Here is a 7,905-nt window from a genome sequence, read left to right on the forward strand (position 1 = left end):
AGCTTGAGTGAAGAATGCCAAACACGGGGACTTAGAAATTTCATTATATTACTAATTTTTAAAATGTTTTTATTAGTGCCTCATAGTAGTACATAATAGTAGGGTATTCATGGAATATAATTTACTCCATTACAATGCCCTACTTTCTTGTTCTGCTCCCTGTCTCTACTCTCCTGGTCTTCCTTCTGTTTATTTATTGTTTTTTTAATTGGTGTTTTATAGATCGACATAAAGTGGCATTCACTGTGGTATATTCATATACATGCACAGCATAATTTGGTCAATTTCTTTCTCCCTTTCTCATCCCTTTTCCCCTCCTTAATCCCCTTCCTCTACTCCACTGATATCTCCTCCATTTTATTTTTGAAAGTCTAAATTAATGAGATAAGGTTAATCTTATTCTTTTGTGTAATCTCCATTAAAGGAATCAATAGTTTATCAAATTTTAAGTTGCATATTATTAGGAAAATAATGCCTCAAATAAAGAGAGATTATGATTTAAAAATCAATAAATTCTAAGGCCATAGAAAGTCCGAACAAATCCACTTTGATGTCAAAGTCTTCAAAGAAGGGGATACTGTTCTAAAGATGATGTTATGAGGAAGATGGTATTGGATGCATGGATTTCAAGACAGGTTTCCTTCTCTGTGATCCTTCACTACTTTTACCTTGCCAGATAAGCACAAACTCCAGTCTCCTTTGTTCTTCAGCAATGGGTGAGCTGTGCTATAAAAACTATACGATGTTATGTCATGCCAGCTCCGCCCTCGATCCTGCTCATGTGTCTTCTTCCTCATACCTGGAGGATGACCTGTTCCCAACCAGACCACACCTGCTACTGTTCACAGCTCGACAGCCACAGAGCCAAAAAGGCTGAGACAAGCTGGAGCATATACAGAGGCCTGAGATGCAAAGTCACACCCTATGAGGAGTTCTTGAAAGAATGCTTAGTGTATCTGAAGAATTGGAGAGCAGATTTCAGAAGTCTGGGTGGTCCTTCAGGAGCTTCCTACAAATAAAAGTTGAACCAACTGGCAAGAACTGCAGAGAGAAGGAGTCCAGGGCCAGGATAAGGAGGAACCTTTTATGACTTGAAAAAGATAGAATGGACTGTCTCGAGAGAGTTCCCTGTCACAGGGTCAAAGTGTAATCTTCAAAAGGTGACAATCAGAATTTGGGGATCCCCAGAAATCCAAAGAGACTTTCACATTTGTATTTTAAAAATATTTTCTCATTGCCTTGTCTGCAGGAAATATATTCATTATGATGAACATTGGGTTTTTGCTGTGAAATAGGAAACAAATATAAAAAAAGATAATTACTGTATGACAGCAGAAATGCCATATTAAAAGGATGTCTGAGCACAAAAAAGGGAGTGACCACTTCTGGAGAAGTCAGAAAGGTGTTCAATATCCCTAAAAGAAGAAGAAGAAGAAGAAGAAGAAGAAGAAGAAGAAGAAGAAGAAGAAGAGGAGGAGGAGGAGGAGGAGGAGGAGGAGGAGAAAGGTGTTCTATAAAGGTCTATAAAGGAGGTATGTTTTAAGCCCAGTTTTGTAGAATTAGGCCAATGTATTCCCATAGAAGAAATAACATATGTAAAGTACAGAAGAATAAATGTCCATGTGAATAAATGGCAAGAAGCTTTGTAAGAACTTAAGGTTGTCACACTTGTGTCTGTTATGAAACCATGAGGAACCACTGAAGACTGGAGGCACAGGAATGAGAAGCTAACACTGGTATCCGAGAAAGTTGTCAGGTGTTGTATGAGGTAGTGTGGACTTTGGACCCCATGAGGCTAGGAGACATCTGACTTGTTGACATAGAGCTGGGAATAAGGAGAAAGGGGTGGAGTAGATAATTATTTCAGAGCTAGAATTGAGAAATTGAATATGACTCAATAAGTACCTACTTGGAGTGACAGAGTGATGAAAACATTACAGGAACAGGAGATGATCAAGAATTTGGCTTGGATCATATTGACTTAGAAATATGCATGGAATATATAATTGATAAAGTCTGATGATTACCAGAAACATGGACCCAGGAGAGACCTGAAAGCCAGTTATTAAATGTCAAGGTGGATTATCTCTATCTAGGATTCTTCCTTTCCTTTTCCCTTATCTGGAAAGAGCACTTCATTTCCTACCCCATTATCTCAGTTCTGAGGTTCTTACTAGAGTGCCAAAGTCTTCTGTGACCACATACCTGGCCAGTGTTTCTTGATACAGAAGCAAGTGCCTGCCTCAAGACAGACTAGCAATTTCCAACATATACAAAAAAATATAGAACTACCTAATGAACCCCCAAGTATTTAATATCAAGCTTCATTAGTAATCAATTCATGGGTTCAACTATCCCACCATCTTCTTTTTCCCCCTCCCATATTATTTTAAAGTAAATAATATTAGGGAAATTAAAGTAAATAATATTATAGGGAAAAAATACTATTATAGGGCTAGGGCCTTCCAGGAAACTGAGGCAGTGCTGAGGTCCCCCTTCAAGCCCTAATTCTTTTTTTGAATACTGGGGATTGAACCCAGGTGTGCTTAGTGAAGCCATACCCCCAGTCTTTTTGTTTGTTTGTTTGTTGTTTTTTGGAGACAGCATCTCTCCAAATTGCTTAGGACCTTGCTTAGTTGCTGAGGCTGGCTTTGAACTTGCAATCCTCCCACCTCAGCCTCCTAAGTGTCTAGGGTTACAGGTGTACACCACCAGACCTAGCTTAAACCCCAATTCCTGCAATCAAGTTAGGAAGATTTCAGACATGTTGCTCAGAGTAACAGGCATGAGTTTATTAGAAGAAATGGGAAAGGAGGAAAGGGACCCTCTCAAGGGAAACAGTGGGTCCTCCCAGAGAGAATGACAGTGCACCTCTCCTGCCCTCTGGTTTTATTAGGGGGCCCAGGAAAGTTTCTAGAGAGTGCTGCCCAGATCTACCTCTTGACTTTTAACTGATAGCAGGATGACCTCAGACTTTCAAGTGCCCACTGCCATGACAACTCTAGGTCATTTTGGACCATTGCTGACTGGTTCTATTTGGAACCTGTTCTTATAGTTTTTATGGTTTGTGGGCATTATCCTTATCTCCCTGAGTTGGGGATCTAGTCTATGTAAGAGTCACAAAATTTCCCTTCCCTATCCTTGCTTCAGGGTAACTTGTGTTCTTATCATTGGCATTTCAGCATTTCAGACCTGCTTTTCTCCTGTAGATAACAGGTAGTTTGCTGAGGAATGTAACTTGTCCTATGGACTTAAGCCAGTCAGCGTCACAGGCAAATTACTTCTTGGGAAAGAAAGCATATGGGGGGTCCATTTTATAGAATTATGCCCTTAACCTCATGTTCCCACACTCATGTCTGTCTGTCCTCTGGGTTTCACTATCTGGTTTTGAAAAGCATAGGATATAAATAAATGACAGGAGTTGTTTTCAGTGGTATTCCTGTCATGCTGAGGAAGCCAAAGTGAGAGAGGACACGGGGAAGGATCTTCTTGCTGGCTTTTGCATTTGAGATTCCTAATGTTCCTGAGGCTTCTTCATAGTTTGGTTGTTCGACCTGTTGATTCTTTATTTGAGCTGAAACTTTCCTCTGCCTTAATGGGGTTGAATTGGATTTTTGTCCCTCACAGGTGTTCTGGCTAAGTAGCATTCATTTAATGATTGAAGGCACCCTGGAGAGCATGTTTTCTCCCTTAAGAACAGCTTCCCTCCACCCAGAATGCCCAAATGCTTTAGTACAAAGGCCACCTCCTAATGACAACTTCCCTAATCCTTCTTAGTAGCAGGAAGTAACCTTGCCCATTTGAATCACCAGGCTCTTATCTAAGCACCCTCATGGGGTGTGCCTCACACTCTTACATTCTTTTTTGTTCTAGAGCGGTTTGGGGGACAAACAAACTTCCCCTGAAAATGTAAGCCTTCTGAGAGTGGAGACTCTGTCAGTAGGGTTTCTTGTTTTGTTTTTTTTTTAATTCCCTGTCTCACCTCCCAACACTGCATACAGTATAAAATACTGGTAAGTCTGCTGATTGAATGAGGAAAAATAAAAAGGGCTTAACTCTTGTTAATAAAGATGTAGTGCCATCTAAAAGTTTAGAAAATTGATTAGAAAGAGTAGGATGGTTTCTCTGGAGTCTTTCGAAGTCAATTCTATACAATAGAAAGGGATAGAGAATCATCTTTGGGAAATACAGTCATAATAAAATCAAGAAAGCATTATTATTATTATATAACATTAATTTAATAAAAACATAAAGGCCACCAACATTAAGACCTGGTTACTGTACTTTTCAATGATCTCCCATAATGAAGATATACTACATCATATTTTCTTTCCCTAAGAGCAGAATACTGTTTTATATCAGAGCTTCTCAAACTTTTATCACAAGCTGGAAACACCCAGGGACCCTGCTAAAAGACGGATTGTCACTCAGGGGGCCTGGGGTGAGTCAGGATTTCCCACAAGGCAAGATTCTGGGATATGTTGATGCCACAAGTTCATGAGCCACAGTGAGTAGCAAGAATGTGTAGCAGTGGTTCTCAAATGTGGCTGTCCATCAAAACTATCAGGAAGCTTCAAAACCTGCAAATGCCTGTGTCCCATCCCAGAAATTGTGATTGAATTATCTGGGATGAGGTTTGGTTTTGCAAAGTTTAAATGATTCCCAAGTGATTTGAATGTGCAATCAAGTTTGGGGAATTTTCACACATAAAAAAGTTCTAAATCTTTGTGGTGCTTATGGGGGAGAAGTTCTCATTACAAAAGCATTAAATATTCATTATAACATGTAAATACAGGCAAACAGAAGAACACAAAGAAAACTAATAATTCTGCTTTATGAGGTTAACTATCACCAAGACATGTTGTATGTGTATGTAAATAAACTTATTTATATGTAAATAATTTTATTTTGTCCAAAATAGGATCCTACTATGCAGCTCTTTAACACATCATAATTTACTTAAGCATCTATTTGTATTGTTTGAGTTGCTCTTATTTCAATTATTTCCTGCTTAATTTCTATGCTGTGCTCATAGGCTTTTTAAAAAGTAACAAGTTGTTTCATCCTGCCTTCATTGAAATTTTTTCCCCATGATTTTGATCATTTGTATTTCTTATTAAAATTAAAGGTCCAGTTCATTCCTTCTGCCCATGTTTCTATTGGGAAATGTTCAAAATTTATCTTCATAATCTTAAAAATGAAAAATTACTGCAATGTTTTTAATGAACATTGTAAAGGACGATGGAAAAGCTCCGTAAACTCAAAACAACCATTTACCTGTCTGAGATTTTATTAGCAGGACCATATCGGCCAGTCGCAGAAGAGAAGGGAGGAGAGAGAGAGAGAAAGGGGGAGAGAGAGAGGAGAGGGAGGAGAGAGGGGAGGGGGGAGAGAGGAGGGGGGAGAGAGGAGGGGCAGAGAGAGAGGAGGGGGGAGAGAGTAAGAAAGAGTAAGAGAATGAACACTAACAGGGTATTGATATTTATGGGCTTAGCACAGGATGAGGAGGAGCAAGGCGAGTGGGCTGTTACTTCTTCATTGGCTGAGAGTTTGCACCACTTCAGGGATTGGAGGTGCGCCATTCAAAGTTTGCGCCATTCAAAGTTCGCATTCACAGGGATTGGAGGTGACGGTTCAAGCGCCATTCAGTGCGTCATGGGCCTAAGCTCCCGGAAGAGAAGCAGTCTGGACATCATCTTTACCAACACTCTTGAGCTCCCGGAAGAGAAGCACTCCGGGCACCATCTTTACCAACAAACATCTTCTAGCCATTTCCCATGCTTTCTGTTGTTATTTTGGTCCTTGTTTTCCTGAGTTGGCTGTGAATCTTAGCTAAGTCCAAGTGTTATCCCAGCCCTAGTGGAGTCTTTGCCTCCCCAGATTCAGGAAGTGGAGCAGGTAGATAGATACTTAAATTTTCTCTGTGTTTGTTGGGTGCTAGAATCTTTACTCTCTCAGATTCAAACTGGAAAGAAAGCTCTAAATGCACAATTTCTGTCTTAATTTGAAAATTCAAGGAAGTACTCAACTGGAATATATTTCTGTGCTCTTTTTTGGGGGGGTGGGGTGGGGAGTGTACCAGGGATTGAACTCAGGGGCACTAGACCACTGAGCCACATCACTAGCCCTGTTTTGTATTTTATTAGAGACAGGGTCTCACAAAGTTGCTTAGCACCTCCCTAAATTGCTGAGGCTGACTTTGAACTTGTTATCCTCTTGCCTCCATCTCGGGATTACAGGCGTTCACCACAGCGCCCGGCTTGTCTTTGCTCTTGTCTGACTTTATCATGTTCTCTACACTGAAGTCGAAATCTTTCAACATCTTACTTTGCCATAATAGATGAATATTATGCTCACTAGGTATGATTCCTGGTGCTTTTCTCTCTGATTATCCCAGGATGTAACTCCCCTCCTCAATAACCTCTCTCTCCTGTCTGTGGTCTCTGTATGGAGATGGGCAGAAGCTCTGAAGTTATCTCCAAATCATGGTGGAGGGAAGAGAGCCCAAACTGAGAGTAGGAGACTAGTTTCATAGAAGGAACAGAAACTGGAGTTCAGAGTTACTAAGACCACTGGGGTTTGAGTCAGGGACCTCTAAGAAAAGATCCTCAGGCTGAGTGGAGTGCATGCCTGTAATGCCAGAGAGAGACTTAGGAGGCTAAGGCAGGAGGATCACAAGTTCAAAGCCAGCTTCAGCAATTTAGCAAGGTCCTAAGTAACTTAGCAAGAGCCTGTCTCAAAATAAAATATAAAAAGGGCTGGGGATGTGGCTCAGTGATTAAGTGCCCCTGGTATGTACAAACAAACAAACAAACAAACAAACAAAAATCTCAGAAAATGTGTAGGAAAAATTCCGTCATGCCGCCCCTCCCCCACCAAAAAAATCCCATAGTATTACTAGCTGAATTCTAAGCTATGAATAGGTAGGATAAGACACCAGGTGACAAGATGATGAGGATCTGAGTAAAAACTTCAGTATAGGACAATGCTGGGGAGATACTGAAGTTTGGAAACAGCCAGAGTAGACATCTTTGGTTGAGACCTGAGCTTCCAATTGAAATTCCAGAAAGACTATATACTCAGAATAAGGACCAGAATATTAGAAGTAAGAACTATACTGTAAATACTATAGTTTCAGGGATCATTTCTGTAGTTCATTACTAGAGAAGTTTCTCTGATTGTGTAGAGTACCAGAAACCATGAGGAGGAGGCATACTGTTCCCTTCTGAGCGTTTTTGGTGTTGCTTTGCTGCAACTGCCTATTGCAATTAATGATTGTTCTTCTCTCCTCTTTGGAGAGCAAGAGGAAGGGAACACAGTCTGAGTGGTCTCCATTTTTTTTTTTTTTTTTTTTAAAGAACTATACTATGGATTCTAGGGTGAAACTATAAAGTATTTGCCTTACTCAAGTCTTAACATAATCAAGGTGATCCCTTGGTAATTTAACTGTGTGCAAGAACAAAAGCTCATGCTCTGTAAAGGAATATTACATAATCCAGAGCCTTTGCAATGTACCATCTACAATATTTGTCATGCATTAAAATCATTAGACATACAAAAGGGCAGGAGAAAAAGAAACCAATTACCAAGAAATGAAACAGTCAATAGAAACAAGTGTAGAGATGACACTGAAGTTGGAGTCAGCAGAAGGGGTCTTCTTTTGATGAATATTTCTTGGAAAATAGAAGAAAAGGTGATGAAAAATGGGTGAAAAGAATGGATATTTCTCTATTATTTATTTTTTTCAGTACTGGGGATTGAACCCTAAAGCACTGTATCACTGAACTACATCTCCAGCCTAAGAATAGATACTTCAATAGAGAACTGAAATATATTTTTAAATAACAAAGTAAACATTTTAGAATAGGATTAGTATATTTGAAGATACTTAAAAGGAAGTTAAAA

The 7,905-nt window shown here is 39.7% G+C and overlaps 1 non-coding gene across 1 annotated transcript; it reads left to right on the top strand.

Annotated features, from left to right (window-relative positions):
• The first annotated feature begins 7,122 nt into the window (after positions 1-7,122).
• On the top strand, positions 7,123-7,329 carry LOC124089505 (small nucleolar RNA U3). Its single transcript, XR_006850760.1, has one exon. It is a non-coding gene; the product is annotated as a small nucleolar RNA U3 (small nucleolar RNA).
• The last annotated feature ends 576 nt before the right edge of the window (positions 7,330-7,905 follow it).

Source organism: Marmota monax, unplaced genomic scaffold (genome assembly GCF_021218885.2).
Source record: "Marmota monax isolate L192 unplaced genomic scaffold, Marmota_monax_Labrador192_F-V1.1 WCK01_AAM20220418_F8-fsc00005, whole genome shotgun sequence".
NCBI lineage: Eukaryota > Metazoa > Chordata > Mammalia > Rodentia > Sciuridae > Marmota > Marmota monax.